General features: G+C 37.1%; 1 long non-coding RNA gene across 1 annotated transcript; it reads right to left on the bottom strand.

The window, feature by feature from the left end:
• Positions 1-535: 535 nt before the first annotated feature.
• LOC121069572 lies at positions 536-22,930 on the bottom strand. Its single transcript, XR_005819494.1, has 3 exons — positions 22,624-22,930; positions 14,675-14,782; positions 536-771 (listed from the first exon to the last, which is right to left on the bottom strand). It is a non-coding gene; the product is annotated as an uncharacterized LOC121069572 (long non-coding RNA).
• Between the last annotated feature and the right edge of the window lie 37 nt (positions 22,931-22,967).

The following is a 22,967-nucleotide window of genomic DNA, read 5'->3' on the forward strand; positions in this document are numbered from 1 at the left end:
TGTAAGTTAGCACTGACCTACGGCAAGCAAGGCTTGCTTCTTAGTGATGAAAATGGTGACCTGTCCCATTCTCATAGCCCATTTGCTAATAGGATATATTCTAGTGACATGCAAACCTTTTCGGGACACAGGGCAACAAGATTGCTGTCTACCATGTCTGCTGTTTCAAGGGAACATCTGATTAACAAGCTTCAAGCTAGATGTTGATTCTAACGTGTGTGTCTGATTTATTTATTCTTTTTTAAATTGGGTAGGGGTGAAGAAACCCAGGGAGCAAGGAAAAACAAAGCAACTACCTTGGATGATGCTCAGATAGGTACAGAAGTATTTCAGGGTTCAACCTTAAGTGTGGAACTATCAGAAATTTACATTTGCTACTTCGGTTTGGCTTTTTTTTTTTTTTTTTTCCAATGGCTGTTACATATCAATCAGAGTAACTCTGCTTCAGCTATTTTTCATTCGGATGTAGAAGGAGGTGGTGAAAGGCTATCTGAATATTTCAAATAACTTTTTTTTTTTTTTCATTTCCCTTATCTATATTAACAGTTACTACTTCAAAGAACTCAAATGGGAATGTTACCTCATTATTCTGAACTCATCCTTAACTTGTCAGATTTTTCAGTTTCTCTTCATTACCATGCGGTCACTTCTCTATGGTTGATGGAAATCTCGTAGGTTTATGGATTTGTTTCATTTGTCTCCAAGCAGGCTAAAAGCAGTGCAATTGTGTGGCACGCACGCCAGGAATCTCTCTGCTCCACAGCAGCCTTGCTAAAGCAAATACAAAAGACTCAGATCAGACACCAGAACAGGGAGACGTTAGCACATCATAGGAACTGCTCCTGGAGTTTGAAGGACCTGCCTGTGATGCTTTTGCCAATACATCTGTTCTGCCTGTGGGTCCTTTAGTCATGCTTGCTTCCACACGTGCTCGCCATCACAGCCCATACCACTGGGTTCCAGCAGCTGTCCCAAACACTAGATGACATAAAGAAGTTATGTTGGACCAGATGATCTTGAAGGTCTCTTCCAACCTTAATGATTCTATGATTCTAGGTTTGTTTTATTTTCCTGCCCACTCCCTTTCTATTCAGTCACATTGTTGGAGTAGTTAGAGCTACATTTACAAATACCTTGTATAAGTGAGCTCTTGTACGTATAATTGGTAATTGAAGGGCATGTTTTGGCATTCTTAAATGTTGTTTTTTAAACCTTTTTTCTTCATCATTCTAGCATACACTAAAAATGAAGACTTGATTTGGACACCTGTATTGCCTCTCCATGTATTGACTCTTCTTACAACAATTGTCAATATTATTTTCTTTCATTTATAAGGGCTCTGTCAGGTTTCTGAAAAAAAATGATGAGTGTTTCAACTGTTAAATGGAGATTATGAATTTCCTTCAAATAGGAACAGGCAAAAAATGACAATTACACTAAAAAATATGAAAATAATGTCCCATTCAAAAGGGTAAAACAAACTGCACAAGCCTAGTGAGTTATAATTTTCTTTCACCTTGAATTTTGGATTTTCTCATTCAGAGCTGATTCACTGGTATGCATATAACACGAACTTTACATTTGTAAACAGCTATGTAATAAATTTTGTGAATGGCTACTGGTCTTGAGATTAAAATCTATAGGAATTTTAGGAATAACAGTTTCTTAATGCATTTTGTATTTTTAAAAGCTTTTAGCTTTCGCAAGTTAGGTCATTGATATAGTATTTTTATACAGAGTTGTTTGGCAAGGGAGGAACATTAAATTTGATTGTATCTAATTGGTTACTTTGAGCTTATGTGTAGTCATTTATCAGTTTACTTTCACAATATTCAATATAGAATTTTTACCTTCTGAAAGTGAAGGCAACCTTTTTCTCCCTCTTTCCCCCTCCCTCCCCAAGATCACAGCCTTCCATTAAAGATTAAAAAAAAAAAAAAGTTTTATGGGCTTAAAACATGGATATTAATCTTGCATGTGTAAATTATGACTGTAAACCTTCATCATCAGGACTGTGCTGTTAGAAAATGGACTAAGAGAGGGATTTGCTAATTTAAATTAGCAAACTTAAAATTAGCCACTTAAAATAGAAAACTAGGACCAGCATGAGATGGAACAGATGTGATTTATCTTTCAAATAGATCAGTCTAATGCATATGTAGATTCCCTGATTTAGTTGGAGTTACTTCTGCTTAGATATACAGTAGCATATGGAAATTAGACTAGAGTCAAATATTGTCTTTTACGCTCTTGGGAGTTCTTTATTTTTTAACTGAAGAAAATGAAAAGTCACATGTAGAGCAAAGCAAGGTTAAAAAAAAAGTAAAAGATAAAATCATATTAAACACTCTATGCTCTATTATCTTCCTATTGCTCTGTTGTAAGAAAGGAACTAAAGCACAGAAAAGCTGTAAAAATGGAGAAAGGAATTGAAGTCAGAATATGATAGCTTATAAAGAGATGGTACACATAGCCAGGTAACTGTCCATACTGGAAAGTGCTACACAATGCCTCTTCAGTACAGTGCTTCCAAATCTTCTCATAAACATCCTTGTATAGAACGTCATCCTATAACTATTTATTAAACAAAACATTTAGGATCAAATTGTTAGTTTAAATTCTGTTATGAATGGAGAAAGATGGGACTATTCACTCTGCAAATCATAGTTATTTCCCTAGCTGCCTTCTAGGTCCCTGAAGAAAAGTAAATTGCTTTGGATCTAGTCTGCCTCCACATCTTGAGTGGACCAATTCAGAATGATTTACTGATCTCACTGCTAGCTTGTTCTGTTTGGCTAAACTTCATGCTTGTTTGCCTTGGTGAGAAATTCCACATACTTTCTCCTTCAGGCTTTTAGGGACCATAACCTACTCACCAGGTATCCCAAAAACTATTTCAAAATGAGTATTCCAGTCGTGCACCAGTTAACAGTATTCATTGTTTGCCATACACAGCCTCTGCTCTGAAAAATCCATTTTGTATTGAGCTATTGGCCATTCATTTGCAGAAAGAAATATAGCATAGAGGACTTCTAGAACTGACTGGACTGTGGGATATTATTATGACCTGGATAGCTATCAAACAAAGCAGTTAATTAGCAGTATGAATGAAAATCTGACTTAAATCCTGCACAATCTGGGGAAAGTTTGAGAGCATATACTCTGTGTGAGACAATATGCTGAAGTTCTTATATTCTTTCTCAGAATCATAGAATGGTTTGGGTTGGAAGAGATCTTAAAGACCACCCAGTTCCAACCCCCCTGCCATGGGCAGGGATGCCACCCACCAGACCAGGCTGCCCAAAGCCCCATCCAGCCCGGCCCTGAACACCTCCAGGGATGGGGCATCCACAGCTTCTCTGGGCAACCTGTTCCAGTGCCTCACCAACCTCAGAGCAAAAAATTTCTTCCAAATATCTCATCTAAACCTACCCTCTTTTAGTTTAAAGCCATTACTCCTTGTCCTGTCACTACACACCCTGACCAAGAGTCCCTCCCCAGCTTTCCTGTAGGCCACCTTTAGGTACTGGAAGGCTGCTCTAAGGTTTCCCCTGAGCCTTCCCTTCTCCAGGCCGAAAAATCCCAATTCCCTCAGCCTCTCTTCATAGGATAGGTGCTCCAGCTTTCAGAATATTCTGAAATATATTTCTCCAAAATAGTCCTATTTCTTCATGCATCTGTCCCATCTTTCATCTTAAGGGTTATTTTACACAACAATGTTTTTTGCTTCTTTTTCAGTTTTGGCTTTGTTGTTAGGAAAGCTACAACCTTTGATGTGTGTATTTTGAATGTTCCATGAGGTACTTGAAATGCTCGACATGTAGGAAACTTTTTCAAGCAGCTTATGGTAGAAGAAAAAGTTATTCATTAAACTTCTGTTTATTTCTTTTAGAATTCTGAATAATTCTCACTTATTTTGGTGACTCTCTTGCACTAGTATCTTATAGACTTACTTTTGCTAACAAGCGATTTTTTTAAGACCAACAAAGTATTCACTTTCTTGTAGCAGTTCTTGTGATTGCTTGGAGTCCTTTCATTTGGTCTTTTGGTGGTGGCAGTGGCTAGTTGTTTTTTTTTTTTTTTTTTGTCATTCTATTTTTTTTTTGTCACTATAATGACTATAAAAATCCAGAGTTAAAATTTATGTCCTGCCTTGCTCCTTCATGATCTCTTCTGAGTTGACATATAATCCTAGAATAATTCATATTTTGGCATCCTACATCTTTCGTGATTTCCTTTCATTATGTGTACATATGGCTGGGCCATACACAGACTGTCAAAAGACATGCCTTGTTAAAAAGTACAGGTGAAATAATGTTAAATAAACATTCTAGTTTGCTTGGAATTGACCTTAGCTTTATAAATCTTTTATAGGAATGCAAGGTCATATCTAATGATGATTGAAGTCAATGGATTAAATTGTAATTTAGAGACCAATAATAGTTTTCTATGTTTTTTTAAAGAAAAATTAAGATTTGTTAACATGAACATATTCTTACAAAAACCAGTCTACCAGACATTGAAAATCAAAACTGCTTGGATTTTCACAAGAGTACTTTTAAAAATTGTAGCATTTACAAAGTATATTAAGTGTTGGAAGTTAGTTGACAACTTGAACCTATTGCAGGATTACTGAAATATTGCAAGACATAAATACAATACAAAATAAATGTATTGAATGTAATTTAAAGAGTGACCTAAACAAACTGTCTTGAATAAATACTCTAAAGTGACAATGAAGATTAATAATTTTAAAGGGAGTACTGGTGTGTACGTAGTGAATAGAGTACTGAAACTCATAACTTAATTTCACTTGGGCAACCTATTCAGGAAGGGATGCTGTGTTGCCCACTGGCAACTCCTGCCTGTATAAAACTTTAAAGAAAAATACACAGGAGTGAAATACCGTGGCTAATAGGAAAATATGTCATAAAAGAATAAATAATAATAATTAAAAAAAAAAGATTATAAGCTATTCAATTAGATCCTGTTCTATTAGAACTAGAAGCCTTATACCAGTTTCAATACATATTTGGAGATGAAGATAGTCTATAGAACTGTTTATAAGGGATCTTTTAATTTGAAAAGTTAGGTTCACTGTACTAAAGAAAAGAGCAAACAAAATATATAATTCTGAAGGTTTCTGTATGAATTGTCTATCAATATATGCCCACTAATTAGTGAAAGATTTGATTCATTTTTCCAGTGCTAGAATAGGGTAATGACCTAGTCTTTCCAAAAGAAATAATCACAGAAGACTATTGCCATGAATGCATCCTTTAGCAATAATTATCTTAGTCAGAAATTAAATAGCCTTAGTAATGGGATTTAGACCTGAATTACTCCTACTCTTGCCTACAAATTGATTGTCTTTCAAAATATTATTGTATATTAATTATGTATCACTGTAAAATCACCCTATATTAATCCTAATAAAACAACAGTAAATGCTTTCATACCTCCATATTAATTATACGTATATGGAAAATTGGTGGAAGAGAAAATAGATATGTGACTTTTCAAACTAACTGATATTTCCAGTGAAAAGGTGGTTGTAACCATGGAAATGAACTCCAAGTTTTCTAGCTGCTGTACTTATAAAAGTAACTACTTGTATAAACAGCCCACCAGAAGTGGAACAAGAAAAAGCCTTGAAGACTGTAACTGACCAAGCAATGTTCATGAAATCATTTAATTTTAATTTAACTTTAATCATACAACAGGTCAGATGAATGGCAAAGCAATGTAATTACCTCTCCCAGCCTTTACCATGTGTTGTGCTTACCAGGGTCTGAATAAAAAAGTATATCCCTAGGCCTCACTTGGAAGTTAGACTTTATGGTTCTAACTGGGTTCAATCTGATGTGATAAAATTCTCTTAAAACAGATATGCAAATGTTAGATTAAAAAAATACAACAAAAGATTGAGGGATGTTATCATGAAAAAAGTGAAAAAGATTGTGTGTAGTAAAATCCCACCAACTTTACACTGAAAACTGTTTTTTTGAAGTCTATTTTGATAGGGAAACACATGCAGCATAGATTTTAGCAGTATTCTTATTAGCTGGAAAAGCTGAGCACCTGTTTAACAGTAATATGCACATTTTATATGTACATTATTGACCTCATAGTGAGTTACAAATCTGAAACATCTAAATCCATACCTTGACTATCAGACTAGTTCACATACTATTAATACAGATGAAAACACACAATGTTTTGAAATGAAATAGTGAAATTGAAGGAGAAAATTTAACCAAACTAGAAAATCAAACTGGCTAGCCGTGTTTATTAATGCCTTAAGCCATTTCTAAACATGGTACAGAAAAAGGAAAACACAGATAATGAAAATTGTCATAAAATTTAAATAATAGTCATTGTAGAGAGTAATGCTCTTTCAATGTTTCTCACCATTTGAGTAAGTACTTTTTTTTTTTTTTTTTCTCAGTTATGTTAGAAGGAATCAGATGTCTTATTTCTGCTGACAACTTTTAGGCCTCCTTTCTTCTATCTCTGCCCACTGCTCGTTAAAGAAGTTAACTTACGTTGTCCTTGCCTTATGTATAACTCAGTTATGACATGCATGGGGCTGCCCATGAAAGTAAAGATCACTCCACCTGAATTGGGTGGTAAGACTGGAATATCTTCATCTTAAAAAGAGAATTTCTCAGAGGAAGGAAAACATAAGCAATCCTATATCAAAGAGAGAAAGTGATGAAAGATGAAGTGAGTAAACATTAAAAATAAAATACGGTGGCCTTTCTTTAAGCTGTTACTGCTTTGCAAGGTATCTTTTTTCTCTCTTTTTTGATCTTGATGTAGCATGCCTTATGAACTGTCTAACTGTCCAGGCATGAAACTACTGAATGGCAAGACTGCAGCTGCTGAAATTGATCTTATAGGAAGGCTAATGGAAAGAAGGCTAAACCTTTTTGCTGTGGATGAGCACTTCTGGAGATACGCTGTTTTTCAGCTCTATTAGGTCAAATTTGGAAAGATCTGTTAGACTGTAAGTTTTGATTAATGGGAGAACTTGAAGGTCTGGTACCTTGGCACAAGCATATTTTAATGATGTTTTTGCAAAAGTTCTTAATTCACCTAATTTGCTTCAACAAAGCTGATTGAGATAAGATATTATTGCTCACAGATGACTATGCCCTGCATAGTTTTGTTGGTGTTCATTTGCAAGGGCTGTTCACAAAGTTCAATCCACGATGACTCCTTTCGGTGGGATGCTGAAGGATTTAGGGGAACAGAGAAGAATATGTAGAGCACAGCTGGTCTGGGAGATGGAAAAGCAGCTTAGTACTGCCAATGTATTATTTTTTGCTATCCAAAAGCTGTTTGAGACCAATACCTCCAGAAAGAAGTTCAACAAAAGGCCAATACTTTGCTGTGCCTCAGTGGAGAAACAAAGGTGCACTCAATCTCCTTGCATTACAAGTGTTTTTCTACAGGATGAACTCTGTCTGTTACAGACTCTGTTTCCAATAGCTGTACTATGTTATGTGGGGATGGGGCCTGTTACTTGTGTGTGTAATACTGCATCCAGAATACACAAAATCTAAATTTAGCACTGCCCAGTTGAACTCCTGGTTGTTTTTTTTTTTTTTTTTTTTTTTCCCTTTTGTTTTTTACTGGCAAGAAAGAAAAATGTGTAAGTTTGAAAATATATACTTTAGTATTGTGTTTGCAGAATCATTTTATGAACAATCTAGTGAAGCTTCTTGAAAATATATATAACTGCAAAGATGAAATTTGGAATGCTTTGTAGCAAAAGCTAAATTGTACACTTGTAGTAAATGTTTTGCATTTTGTGAATGCTTTGAAGAAAGAGTAGTTTCTTGAGGGCCAATTTGAATGTTTTATTACAATCTTATAGATTCTGTGAAGCATGCTATTGTTGAGGCAAAAAGAGGGTGGAGGAGGGAAAGGACACTTTTTCACTGTACTCGTGTCCAATGGCCCTTGGGAAAAGTGTGCACTCATAATAAGCTTACCAAATAGGTGTAAGTGGTACTACTTTTTCTTATGTAAGGAAACTGATGGACAAGGAAACTGATAGATAACAGGATTCTTTCTGCCATTAAAATACACTTTTAAAAGTCTCATATTCTTCTGGCAGCTTGAAGGACAGAATAAAACGCTAGTATGAGGTGGAAGAGAAATTGCTTTAGACTGCTACTTCACGTTTAAGCAAAATCTGTTATACTATTGGTTTCTTGTGATGAAAAATCTATAGCTGTTTTAAACCAAACCAAACACGCAGAATGACAGAACATAGTACATACAGGCTTGCTATTTGTGTCAAAGTCTGTGTCCTTCAGTCAGGATACACCAAACAAGGAATGTGAAAATATCTCCCTGGTTATAAAAATCCTCTTTTTGCAGCTGTGTCTACACTGGGGACTTCTGCCAGTAGACAGGTAACAACAGCATGTGCTGATCTAAATGTTATACTTGATTTCATTTCTTATTAAAAAGGTCCTTTTTGAGAGAAACTGTCAACAGGTGGGTGGATACTCCTGTGTGTGCCATACTTTGACCTAACTTGTAGAGTAGAAGCACTTCACATAGAGTAATCAGTGTGCTCATACTCCAGAAGCCATTGTTCCTTTTCTTGTCATGATCTTATCCCATGTAATTTGGGCATTTTCCCCCTAATCCAGTGGTCCTACAACATTGCTCTATACTCTTATTCTTTTCTCAAAGGTTGATCCTGTACAGTCAATAGTGTTCCCATCACTGTTTTAGAAACAGTAGGCATAATTTCTATAGAATTATAGCTACTACTATGTTGACTTGAAAATGAGAAACATGAAGGTAATGAAAACACACAATAGTTTTAGGATGTCTTGTCCACTTGCCAACTAGTTCTGCACCTTGGCAACTGGTATGGAAACACAAAAATATGAGGGCTTCCTTGAAAGTACAAAGGAAACATCCACCTCCCTACTGATGTATGTCAGTGCAAAAGTGGTTTACAACAGGGATGGCAGTCAGTTATGTACACTGATTATACTGAAGCTTACAGAGAAGGGATTCTAAACAATGCAGAGAAAAGAGACAACAGAGCCTCAACATGAATAGCCTCAACATGTCATTCCTTGATGTGTTGTGGGTGTGTAAACAAAGTACCTTTGGGAGTACCAGTGAATCACTGGAAGAGTTCTGCGATATTATTACTGGTTTAATGGAAAATAATGCTTCCCAATCCTGGAGTATGGCACGGTTTAAAAATAATAATGATAAAAAAGAAATTGAAAGCATTAGGTGAAAAGAATAAATACGAAATGGGGGGAAAAAAAGTTGAAAGCAAGCTGTCTCTTCCACAGCTAGACGAGTTACAGAAGTCCAGTGTCCTTGGCTGAGGAAGACTTAAAAGAATGCCTTAGAGTGCCATTTGTCCATCATAAATTGTGGTGCAGCGCTAGCATGGTCAACAGTGGATAATTATTGCAATTGTTTGCTGTAGTTGGCTCAAACACCGGTTTTAAAGGATCTGCAAAGGCCCATTTTAAATTAGGGCTGTGATGCAGCATTTTGTTAGAACTATGTTAGAGCACTTTACCACAAACTGACACACCAAGAATAACATTCAAAACTTATCAAAAAAAAAAAAAAAAAAAAAGGAACTAAATTTTGTACCCTAAAAATGTTGAGTACAAGCTTTCTGCTTCATCTTTTACTATATCTGACCTTTAGTGCTGGTTTCAAAGTGGCGAGATCATAATATGACTGCTGTCTTGGCTGGGTGGATGGCTTTGGTGTTTGGAAATACACTGAGCTGCCTAGGAAGTATAAACAGTTGCACACATGTGGAGGTTTTGTGGGTCTTTTAGTAGCATTTGTTTGCTGCCTGAAAAGGACGTACTATCCCCTTGCACTTCTCATTACAACTTTGGGCTGGGCTATTTTCTCCAGGAACTGTTTATTTTGGTCATGTCTCCTTTGCTATTTCAGAATTATGACCCATGCATGAATTTTCCTTTTGTTTTCCTGAAAGTGAGTTTATGATGAACAATGATTTTTTTTCTTTTTTTTTTTTTTTCACAAACTGTTACCTCTAGGAAAATAATAAGTGTTCAGCCATTCTGCATGAAATTTCCTAAAAACAGCAGTAGCAATGTCTGATTATATGGGCCACATATGCTCTTCATTAACAAGAGAAGACCTTTCCTTTGACAGATAATCTGGTTTACTAGGCACAAACACATAGATCTATTAATTTAGGCTTACAGTGTGAGAAATTGTCTGATTTCCTCAGTATCCATAGAACAATTGCAGATGTTTTTCAGGTGCCCTGAGAAGATGATGAGTGGCTCATGTGGCTCACTTGAATTCCAGCTTCTGTTGTCTTCTAAGGAAGCACGTGTTTGCAAGGAAGGCTCTGGGACTTGCATATCTAGCACAGTGTTAGCGCAGTGTGATAGCACTACTTGCCTTCTTACTGCAGTACTGTAGGAGGGAAATGAGGTGCTAAGAGGAAATAAAAATAATTCTAAAGACAGGCACAAAAAACTTCTAGTTTTTATAGCAACAAATGCTAGTTGCTTGTAGAATCAAAAGGGTGCATGGCTCTTACTGACACTCTTCTGGATGCTTCTCAAAGAACAGCAGTCCTAAAACATGTCAGCAGTCACACTGAAGTGCCAGAAAAGCTCACTATAACTCTAAGGACGTAAGTTCTAGTGTCTGCAAAGTTTCCAGGATCAAGAGTTTTTATGATCTAGTTACACTGTAAGAAACAGAGAAACACACCCATTGTCAAGTGATATCCACTTTTACTATTAATAGTTTAAGTAGAAAAGGAATGGAAAAAATATTGCTAAGATGATGCAAGTACAGGAATTGTGTTTAAGAGATGCCAGATGAGTTACTACATCTTGACTGATGTTTAAAAAAAAATAAGAAAATGTGATTTTCAGTAATCACTAGGGGGCACTCCTCTCCTAAATACATCACCAAAAAGGACCAGACAGTACATTTCTCAGTGACAGGAATATGAACGTGGGTCTGCTAAAAGTTTTCTGTTTCTCAGAGTAAATGCTAAAAGGTAAAAATATGTTGGTAATTGCCCTTGTGTCACATTCCTCAAATTTATGAATCTGACTAACTTCAATTTAAAATGGAATTTAGAAATGTTGGTTTCTTTTTAAAAAAAGAGGAGTGTTTCTTGAGGAACTAGTACTTTTAATGTATTCTCCTTGATTTCTTGTCTGTTTATGAAGATTATTATTAAATATCTTATTCCTGCTTAGAACTCAACAATGCTTGCATAAGACTGTCATGTTCTTAATCTTCATTGTTAGTTTGTAATCATTAACTTAACATTAGTTAATCCTTCCCTTATTCGTTATCCATATACTTTTGAAGAAATTTATAATTTAATATTCTTTGACTTAAAAGAACAAAATATGAAAGCTTTCCAAATATTCAGTGTGTGATCATTGCTAACTAGAACTCTTCAGACCTTTAACCCAGAAGTGTATTTTGATTCCCTACAAGTACCTTGGCACTGTATATAGGACAATACAAAACAAACAAACAAAAAACACACAGTGCATAGGACAATTGGTAAGTAAGTCAATCAACATAGGATCAGGGAAAGGAATAAATCATGGAATGGCTTGGGTTGGAAGGATCTTTAAAGGTTGTCCAGTTCCAACCTCCCTGCCATGGGCAGGGACACCTCCCACTAGATCAGGTTGACCAAGGCCCCGTCCAGCCTGGCCTTGAACACTTCCAGGGATGGGGCAACCACAGCTTCTCTGGGAAACCTGTTCCAGTGCCTCACCACCCTCTCAGTGAAGAATTTCCTCCTAACATCTAACCTAAATCTCCCCTCTTTTAGTTTAAAACTTTTCCCCCTGGTTCTGTCATTGTCTGCCCAAGCAAAAAGTTGCTCTCCATCTTTTTTATGGGACCCCTTTAAGTATTGAAAAGCTGCAATGAGGTCACCCTGGAGCCTTCTCTTCTCTAGGCTGGACATTTGGAGCTCAGCCTTTCTTCATAGGAGAGGTGCTCCAGCACTCTCATCATCTTCGTGGCCCTCCTCTGGAGTTGCTCTAACAGGTCCACAAATTTCTTGTGCTGGGGGCCTCAGACCTGGATGCAGCACTCCAGGTGGGGCCTCACAAGGGCAGAGCAGAGGGGGACAATTCCCTCCCTTGACCTGCTTGCCACTCCTCAGTTGATGCAGCCCATGATGCAGTTGGCCTTCTGGGCTGCAAGCACACCCTGCTGGCTCATGTTGAGCCTTTCATCCACCAGAACCCCCAAGTCCTTCTCTGCAGGGCTGCTCTCAATGAGTTCTTCTCCCAGTCTGTGCTCGTGTCTGGGATTGCCCAAACTCAGGTGCAGCACCTCGCACTTGGACTTGAGCCTTATGCGGTTCACAAGTGTGCTTCTCCAGCTTGTCCAGGTCCCTTTGGATGTCATCCCCTCATTCTGTTGTATCGACTGCACCACTCAGCTTGGTGTCATCTGCAGACTTGCTGAGGGTGCACTCAATCCTGTTGTCTCTGTCATTGATAAAGATATTAAATAGTACTGGTCTCAAGAATGAAGAAGGAAAAAAAAAAAAGAGAGTAGTGTCACTATAAAACATGAAACAATATTACAAGTCAGAACTAGTCGATTTCAGTACTTAAGTTTCTTCAGTTTAGTTTGCTATAACCTCTTAGCAAAACTCAGCCCAAAATGCAATATAGGGTTAGAACAACGGTCACATTAGTCAACATACACATATGCTTTTTCAGGCTGGGAAAAGTGCAGTGAACAAGTTATAGAAAGGACAGTTATATTTTAAATACCAAGTTTGTTGTTAAGAGAAAAAGCATTAATTGCATGCTCTGTAACTGCCTGTCTCTTTATACCCTCTGTGTACATGGCCTAGGATCAGGGATAATCAGATTCAAACATAATTCTAAGTCTTTAGTGATTAGGGCAGACTTCTGGCATACTTAACATGACCCGGTATGTAATGGTCAATGTAGTCTATTCATTTAGTGTTTTACGTGGCAGTTATAGTTTGCTTCTGTCATTCTATGTACCATTTTCAGAACAATTTCTGGACAGCAGATGTCAAGATGAAAATTTCATACGCAGAAGTTCTATGGCACTGTCTAAAAATGTCTTTGCAATGTCCATCAAAATATTTCTTATCAGCATAGCTTCCATTTTAGTCTGAGAACTAATATATATTCAAAAACCATTGAACTTATTCTCATGCTACTAAGATAGTTACAAGTTTGATGTCAAAAATTAGAAAGTTCTATGTCTTTCTCTCACTGCTGGTTTTCAAGCTTCTCTTGGTGCATGATTCCCTCCCTCTGCCAGGAGCACTTCAGATGACAATGCAATTGCTTATTGTGAGTCTCTCACAGAAAGAAAGGCTTGAGTCATCTCAGCGTCATGACTCTGATGTGAACTAGCGCTGTAGGTGGTCAGCAATGTAAAATGATGGGGAGTGACAAAGAATGGGGCTGTTCCTCATCCTTGATTAAAAGGATGTCTTCTATCCCGTGACTAAAACTGTTCCTATTATGTAATTCTGAAAACTGAGAGACCCTGTTATTAGGAACAGGTGGTTCTTCGACAGAGCTCTGATAAACACAAGGCTAGATGCTATGTAGTATTTTGGAAAGTTTTTGCAAGTTTCCAGCAGATTTGTAAATTGTTTTCCAAACTCCTCCTCATGTGTAAAAAATTTCATGCCTTTCACATCTTCTTTCATGTCAAATCTACAAGGAAAATTGTTGTCCTAAATCTTTCTGTAGAATCAAAACTTTTTAAATATTGTGTATGTGTGTGCATGCTTTGATAGCACTGAAATGAAGTGTAAATTTGAATTTAATTTAATCCAAATATTCAGAATTTGAGTCTAAGATAGCAATAGAAGTAATTTGACTAAATTCATTCTTTATTGTCTAAACACTTTGGGTTCTTTTCCTCGCCTATGGTCTACCTAAGAAGCCAGATGGTAAGAAATTTCCAGGTCTCTGAGCAGGCTCTGTGGCTGAACTACAGCTTCTACAATCCATCATGGTCTCCTTTGAGGTTTAGACATACATCTGGCCCACAGAGATTGGGAATATGAGGAACTTAGTCTTTGAAATACAGCAACTACACATTGCAGCTAATTAATTATGACAAACACACAAATTTACTGTTCAGTTACTTTTTGACAAAATTGAATCTTTCGATTTGGTTAAATAAAGTGGTTAATTTTTATCTTGCTATGTGAAAATCCACACTGTATAAGTAGAAGCATCATCCAATAGGGGGAACAATGATCTTGCAGATTTTTTTTTTCTTTACCATTTAACAGGATTATCTGTTAACTGGAGTACCATGTTCTGCAGCTAGGTCTTCCTTTTCTTAATTCTTTAGGTTTCCTTCCTTCCATCCATCCATCCATCCATCCATCCATCCATCCATCCATCTTTTTCCTCCTTTCAACCATCCTTCTTCTGATTTTTCATGTATCAAAGGTGCCAAAAAGATTAAAATAGTAACAAGAATGATCGTAAAGCAAAATATTTAGTTCCTACATATCCTGATTAAGACAAAATGCCAATCGTGAAACACTGCTGACCATTCGAAATGAACAGATTAACAGCTCAGTATAGAGAGATTTGGCTGGACATTGCAATAATTTACAAATTTGTACCAGTCTTCCGAATAGCTTCATCAACGCCAGTAATCTGGAAGGGGGGCTGTAGTCTACAGCAGTGTTGTTTGTGTTGTGTCCTTCTTGTTTCACATCAATTTTCCACCTCTGAAATAGACCAAATATATGATTATTTGTTAAGGTAACAATGCAGACAAAGCAGTCAACTGAAGAAAGTGAGAGGAGGAGAAGAAAAAGATTGAAAAAAATGAGTAAAAGAGAAACTGGATATTTGTATTCTGGAAATCACAGAAAAGGCAATGAATTGGAAGAGAGTGATTCTGAAAGGCAGTGAGTGACAAAGACAAAAAAGGTAGTCTTAATAAATGACATTTCTCTAAGCAGGCAATGTGCCATTGAAAGGTGTCCCACACCAAACTTCGTAGTTTCATATTTCAAAATCAGGCACAAATGTGCAGAACCTCTTCTGAGTTATATCCCGAAAATCCTGCTTTATTCTTTGCAAGATTTATGATGCACTTTATTTAATTTTAAATTACACAGTAAGTTAAATGATTACAGCACACGCTTATAAAAAAAAAATAGTTTCAAAGACTTAGACTGCATATCAAGGCTATTTGTAAAGGAATTGCACATAATTGCCCCTTATTGTCTCTAAATGATTTGGTAACAAGGTAAGACGTACAGCATGTGTAATAGCGCCTACAGGCCCGAAACAAATTAATGTAATAGGCTCAAATGTGTACTTTCATTAAATTAGGTGTTTGATTAGAAATGGACTTGGCTCCAATTGAAGATGTGGTTTTGAAGAAGAAAAATATGCCAGTAAAGTAAAACCATGTAATTATGTAATATCTTCTGCAGGTATAGAAACAGAGCCAAAGAATAGATGCGGTTTGTGATCTGACTGTAAAGTAAGTAAGATTCATCTTCTCCCATTGCCGTACAGATTCCTTTAATGTTTACACTTGCTCCTAAATCTAACACAATAACTAAACGTCTTCATTTGCTTTTTAATTATGGTTGTGTCAATAAATCTTCTTATTGATACTCCCTAAATCCCAGTAAATTACAGAGCAAAACTCTCTTGAATACATGTAGTCCTCCAGATTTAGAATCATAGAATCATTTATGTTGGAAAAGACCTTTAAGATTATCAAGTTCAATCATTACAATTTAAATCGAGGTCCAACCACTTTACATCACGGTAAAGCTTTGTTTTAAGTGGATGGTGGGTTCAACCAGACTGAAAATTGCATCACTGTGGCTATCTAATTCCATAGTTTAATTTGTCAGCCTACAGTTACTCAATAAAGTATTCCACGTCAACGAATCATCACTACAAGATACATGATACTTGTTGGGGAAAGCCTTTGCCCAGTTTCTGGCAAAAGAAAAGGTGATTATGTTTGATCAGCTAAGCTTTTACTTTTCCCAAGATTTTAAATCTTTCCCTTAAATCTTTATACTTTCTGAATTTGGAAAGATTTCTGTCTTTCAAAAGGACAAGGCTAGGCCAAATTAGTAACTATTTTTGTAGCTACCCATTTTTACTCTAAATTATATATATAGTCCCGGTTTCTTTTATTAAGCAAAACAAAAGTTAACTTTTTTTTTTTTTTTTCATAAATGAAACTTTATATGAACATTTTAAAACATGATTAAAATGCTCTGGATTTGGTGAAATCCTCTGTAACAGTCTTGGTAATATGTCAATGTCTACATTAGATGTGTCATAATATGTGTTATATTCAGAAGATAGGCCTTGATAAATGGCTGTATCCAACAAACAATATCCAAACATTGTACTGTATCTGGTGCTTTGAATAGCATGCATCAAATGTTTCATAGGAAAAACATTATTTTCTCAATAAGAGGGATTTCAAAAAATACTTAAAATATGAACTGATACAAAGTAGAATATTTCTCAATTTCATAAATTTGATCAAAAATTGGTTTAATCAATTTGATTAAACATTGTCATTTTAGTGTTTTGGGAAAATAGAAAAAACTAAACTCAATTTTGCAGAAAAAAGTAGAAAGAATCATTTAGAATGTTGAAAAATGAAAAATGCCTTAATATTAGAATTTTATTTGCCATCAAATCATTGTTTTGCTTGTTACATTATGTATAGGCTAGAGCCATTGTTAAGAGAGACGTTTAAGAATTTTAAGAACCCTGTCTCGTCAAAATAAGATGTAAAAGCAGACAATGGCTTGTGGTCAGGGAGAGTAAACATTAGAAAGGAGATTAATTAGCATGCCAAAAGATCTTTGCTAAGATGAGGAGGCTACAATGGGGCTGAAAATCTCCAGCTGTGCAGAACTATCAGGAAGGAGGAAAAAGTGGTAAATGCAGAATCAAAAAGGACCCCTACCTGTTTAATCAACCACAATGATTAGAATAATTCATGGATTTTTCAAATTGTACAATGAACAGACATTTCTTGAGATGCTGGTGAGCTCCATAGGAAGGAAAAACAGGAGAGCTTGTTTCAGAGTAGTTCAGAGGAGAGAAAAAAAAAAGTTTTCTGTAGGTATGTCACATGGATTTTTTCATTTTTTATTTTGTTTTCATTCTTCTTCAAAAGAATGAAGACTTAGCCTGCATAGTACCTATCTAGCTTGGGATCTGTCAAAAAGAGTTTCATTTTTATGTACTTCATCTTCTAGTTTTGTCTGTACTAGAAACACTTGTCCAGATAAGTTATACAAGTGGATTTGCAGTAACATAGCTCACTCCAGGCCCGTTTTTCCAAGCAATTTATAGCTTATTTCAGATCCCCAAATCCATAATTATTATTATTTTTTAAATGAACCCAGCAATAATACATTTTTCACCTCATAGTTTCATCCACAGTACCTTTTTCTGAACATAACTCAGATTATTATTTCCTACACCTGGGTTGGAAAAGATTTTGTTTTTTTTTTTTACAGAACTACTGAAAACAGTTAGGTGAGAAGACTTTGCAGATTATAATGAATAAATATCATTGAAAGAAAATTGACATGCAGACATACAAGATTGCTCTTGGCATCAAGACACTGTGTTCTAAATTTTAAAATATAGTTAAAATTGTTCACTGGATATGAAGAGAGTTTTACATTTTTGAACATCAGGAAATACAAAATGTTATTACATGCTTTCCTGTAGATACAAACTTAATTTTAACAGTGACAATAGCTGAAAATACCCCGTACTGAAAGTGAAAAATAAAGATTTCATATTCAGAGAAGAGGCTTATCTTGAATAGACTCTGGTCAAACAGCTGCTGAGGTCGGTGTGGAAGTTAAAGGATACATTTCTGCAGCTTGTATTTTATGAAAAGTCAGATTCCTGTGTGTTTAAAAGCTCTGGATGAAGAACTCAAAACCCATGAAATTCTCCTATCTGCGCAGGCCTGAGTTCCAGGATTTATCTATGTGAGCTCCTGTTTCATCTGCTGAGGTAGCCGCAGCTGTATAGAATGGCAGAAAGATTAGGTGAGATGTCAGGCAGAGATGTCACACCAGTAGGAAGCCGTTCTGTTTTTCAGTTCTAAACTTGTGAGGACTTGGCTCAGCCCTGCATTGAGATGGTTGTCTGCCCCTGATCCTGGACAAGCCCATTTATCATGCCTTATTCTGATGGGTGTATAAACTGTCAGTAAGCACAGATAGATGTGTGCTTTATGCTGATCACCTGAGCTCCTGTGCTGTCTGGATCCTTGCTTGTGCTTTCTGGCTTTCTGACAGTAGTTGTGTCAGCAGAGATGCGCAGATGTTTAGCAATCCAATTACATTCCTGAAGAATGAGCATCTCAGAGCATTTACCCAACAGGGTAAATATTAAGGATTAAATTGCAATAACAGCAGAAGAATAGGGAAAGTCATAGAAGACCAAATTTATTAAATCTCGAGGTCTGCATCAGCCTGAAATCGAAGATGAAAGTCAAAGAAGATTACTAGAGATGAATATTTCAAAGCACAGTTCAAGACACAAGTATCAAAAGCCAAGGTGAATCTGAGATGCAGCTGGCAAAAGACTTCAAGGTTAATGAGAAATCATTATGAACATTGTATTAGTATAAAGAGGGCAAAAGAAAGGGAAATGGCCTTTGTGCAGGTGGAATGTAGAGAAAAGGTGAAAGCAGGGAAATGGAAGGAACAAGTATTTAAAACCTGTGTACCATGGTCCATGTGTACCAATGTACCATGTGGCTGGTTAACTCAGCTGTCACAGCAGTGACAAGGAAGCAGCTTAGATAAGACTTTGTAACAACTCTGTTTTATAATTTTTGTGAAAAATGTGATAGTTTTCATCATATTATGAACTCTCCCCCTGAATATTTATACAATTCCTTGAAAGAAAGTGTCAGATTTGCTAGCAGTTGCTTTTGAGAACTGTGGAGAACAAGTAGGGTAACACATGACTGTAGAAGAAGTAAATGAAAAGGGTTTTAAGAAAAATACCTTCAAAATGACAGTGTGTCGAAAAGGGATCAGAAAATTAAATTTCTGTTGTCCAACTCTCAATTTCAAGAAAACACAGGAAAAGATAATTCAGTACACTAGTTCTAAGCATCTGGATGGTAACAAGAAGATGCATAGCAGACAGCATAGATTTGACACAAGAAATCATATCAAGCCAAACTAATTTATTTTTATGAAGCAATCCTTCTGCTCTGATCAACACTGGGTAGGTATAAACAAGGTGTTCCAGTGTTCAAAGCACTGATGATGAAAAAACAGGGAGACCGATTTGAAAAATTCAACAGGATGGTAGGGAAAGTGATCAGAGGTCTCAAAGCCATGGCGCAAGCTTGAAAGAATAGGGTAAAAATATGATAAAAAACATCACAGAGAGGAAATATGGAATGGGAATCTGATAATACAGAAAAGACTACAGAACAGAGGAAGATAGTAATTTGTTTTTCATGTTTATGGTGAAGATGATTGACCATCAGATGTAAGCTTAAACTGAAACAAGAAAAACTCAAGTATTGGAAACATCTTCCAGAGCCAGACTTGTAAAAGTCACTGACATAGATTAAGTGTGCAGTTTCCATCACTGACTGGAACTCAGTGGTGGTCTAAGAATAGATTGAGATTGACATCTGCCAGGATTGACAAAATATAGCTGGTTTTGCTTGTGGGCAATGGAATGGCTACATGTTCCCTTGGGAGTTCCTTCAGGGAAAAAAAAAAAAAAGAAAAAAAAAAAAAAAAAATATTTTTAACTGCAAGGACTATATTATTGTATTTGCATAAACTTCATGCTTTAGTGCCTTAAATGAACATATTCTTTATTTGCACAAAGTGGGTAAAGCACTTTTGAGGCACTGTTTTCAGGGCGTAAATTTCTTTGTATTTCTTAATAATTTCTCAGCATGTCCCCTCTGTTTCATTATCAACTTATGCATATAAACTTTTCTTCCAGTGCAGCTCTAGGCATCTCTATTACAGATTCCAGCACCCTTTCATACAACATACATAATTACATATATACTCCCTTTTTTTCTCTCTCCATCCTTTTCCATAAGCAACATCCATATTGTTTATGACAATCTACTACCGTTGTATGTGTATTGTGTATGTGTATATTACCAGCTACACCATCTTTTCTGCTATCCCCCTGACTCCATCAGCTAGTCAGCTTTAATATTTGAAAAATCTGTCTTACTGAAAGCTTGGAAAACATATCATATTTTGAATTTTGAAATTGAGAAGAAAGACATTTTTAATAATAATACCAGTATTTCTTAACAGGACAATGATGAAAAGAGCTATAGCTTAGTTTCTATGATCTCAGTTTAAAATTATGTACCTGTTACCATTAATTCAATTCTCTTACCACTACAGCGGTACTGGATTCCCTGACGCATCTTAACGATACCATTTTTAGGCACATAAGTATGTAAGAATGCACATATACTTTCTGTGAGAAATGTACTTATATTTAAAATAAAGGAAAGAATAATTCTCAAGATACGAAAATTAGATCTTTGAAGAGTGGTGAAATTATTGAGGAAAAAAAAAGAAAACTTCTTAGTTTTGTCTTCAAAATGCCATTTCAATCAAGCATCATTTTTTGTGTGCTTGAAGAAATGGAATTACCAACTTGTGTAAAGTCCTTGATCAGAATGAGGCTCTTAAACCAATTATGTGGAGATCAGAGTGCTTAAAGTTATGAGGAATACATTTAGAATTATTAAAGGCTTCAAATAGCTTGGTTCAGGCAAAAGTACATATAATTGATCATTTAGTATGTGTTGTCAGTAGAAACTGTAGTCATCAGTGTGGAAGATCACTTTTTAGACAAATCGCAGTGAAACTTTTGTAAAACCCAAACCACATCAGAGCTCACTTTTCTAAGAATTTTTACTGAAAACAAATCCCAGCCACTTTTATTCCTATTCTCCAATTATGGAAAGATGCACCATAACTTAAAGTACTGAATAATATTATTATAGCTGAAAAAGTGCAATACAGATGAAGCAAAATCAAAACAAATTACCTCGATTGCTAGGTAAATGAAGCCACAAAATTGGGTATTGGGGTGTTTTTTAAGTTTAAATAAGTGTTTTTTACCAAGGGGAAAAAAAAAAAAAAAAAAAAAAAGAAGATCATTAGTTTTATAGAGAAATTTCTTCTTTGCCAAAGGGCAAAGGGGCTTGTAGGAAATTAACATGAAGATTGACAAACACAAACCGGATTGTCAGAAAGTGATTGTATAAGGGACTGACTCTATAACCCTGCTGAGAATAACATGGCTGTGATATTGATTCTTGTTTAGCCTCTGTACAGTCCTTCCATCCCTTTGCCTTGAATTTTTTGATTCATTTATTAGAGAATATAGTATTATTCTGGGTAGGCTGCATTTTCAGTCAGGACATAAATCTTAATCTTGCAGTCATCCTCTGTATCTATCAGACTGGTGACAAGATTCTCATTGATTTTCGTGATACAGGTTTAGGAACAGAATGGTATGTATTATGTGGTGTAAGATGTGGGCTAGGGGACTTAATTCATACTTTGGTATCTGTCTATAGTTACAGTTTATGACCAAACTCAAAATTTGCTAGGATCGCTCACAATCTCATATTCACACCTCTTTTTGCATAAAGTGGCATTTTTCTCCTTACTGAGTCTGCAAATGTCTGACAGAGTTGAGCCTAGTTTCAACTCCAAGGGTAACTGTGTTTTACCATGGAGTACAGTTTCAGGTAATGCACCAGGAGTGTTGTGTTCTCTTAACACACCTCCTAGCAGCCTTCTGGTGGGTTAGCCTGAACTAAAAGCCCGACTGCCTGCTTCACAAGCTGGGCAGGGAGAGAGAATAGAAAGACCAGGAATGAGAAAGCTTGTGGATTGAGATGAAAGGTGGGGAGACTGCTTAGCAGTTACTGCTGCAGACAAAAAAAAAATACATGGAGAAAATTACTTTATTGCCAATTACTAATGTAACTGCTAATTTGGATAGTGGGAAACGAGAAGATGAACATTAGAACAACCTTTCCTCCCCCTGTACCCAGGCTCAACTTCTCCCCATGCCCCAAGCAGCATGATGGGTTTGGGAGAGTGACAGGGTCCAGTCATTGAGAAAGGGTTTCTCTTTGCTGCTCCTTCTTTCTCTCATGTTTCCTCTGCTCTGGCATGAATTCTCCATGGGCTGCAGGCCTTCAGGAAGACGTGCTGTGGTGTGGGTTCTCCACAGGCCACCATTCCCCTAGGTATATCCATTGGCTCTGGTGTGGTGGGCTGCGGTGTATATGGCGGCGCATCTCCTGCTTCCCCCAACTTTGGCGTTGGCCCTTTTTGCTGCTCTTTCCCTCCCCAGCTCCTCACAGCACTTTTTGCCCCAACTATGCTTTCCTGGAGGCACCACCAGCCCGGCCCACTGGGCTTGGCTGTGGCCTGTATGCCGTGCCCATGGTGCGGGGCTGGCATGGGGCAGCCCCTTGCCTCCCCCCACAGCCTCCCCCAGCCACTGTGCCATGGGCACCCACCTGATGCACGCCCGAAAAGACGCGAGCAGTGCGAGTCTGGGGAATAAGGCGCGCATCGCAGCGCTCGGTGAACTGGGTCACCAGGCGGGCTGACAGAGCTCGAAATCAAATATGGAGCAAGCCACACCAGGGAGGAAACCGAACCAGCTCCGCACCTCGCCCGTTTCTAAATCACATTTAACCAGCTCAGGAAGGAGGGCGGCTGTCACCGAGGGCTGAGCTGCCATACGGCCGCCGCAGCTTCGAGGCCCACCACCCGGGTGACGAGCGCCGGTCTCGGGCACCTCAGGGCCGGCAGTCATCCCCCCCCCCCCAGACCGTTAGCCCCGGCGCGGGGCGGGGCG

This window comes from Cygnus olor, chromosome 4 (genome assembly GCF_009769625.2).
Source record: "Cygnus olor isolate bCygOlo1 chromosome 4, bCygOlo1.pri.v2, whole genome shotgun sequence".
NCBI lineage: Eukaryota > Metazoa > Chordata > Aves > Anseriformes > Anatidae > Cygnus > Cygnus olor.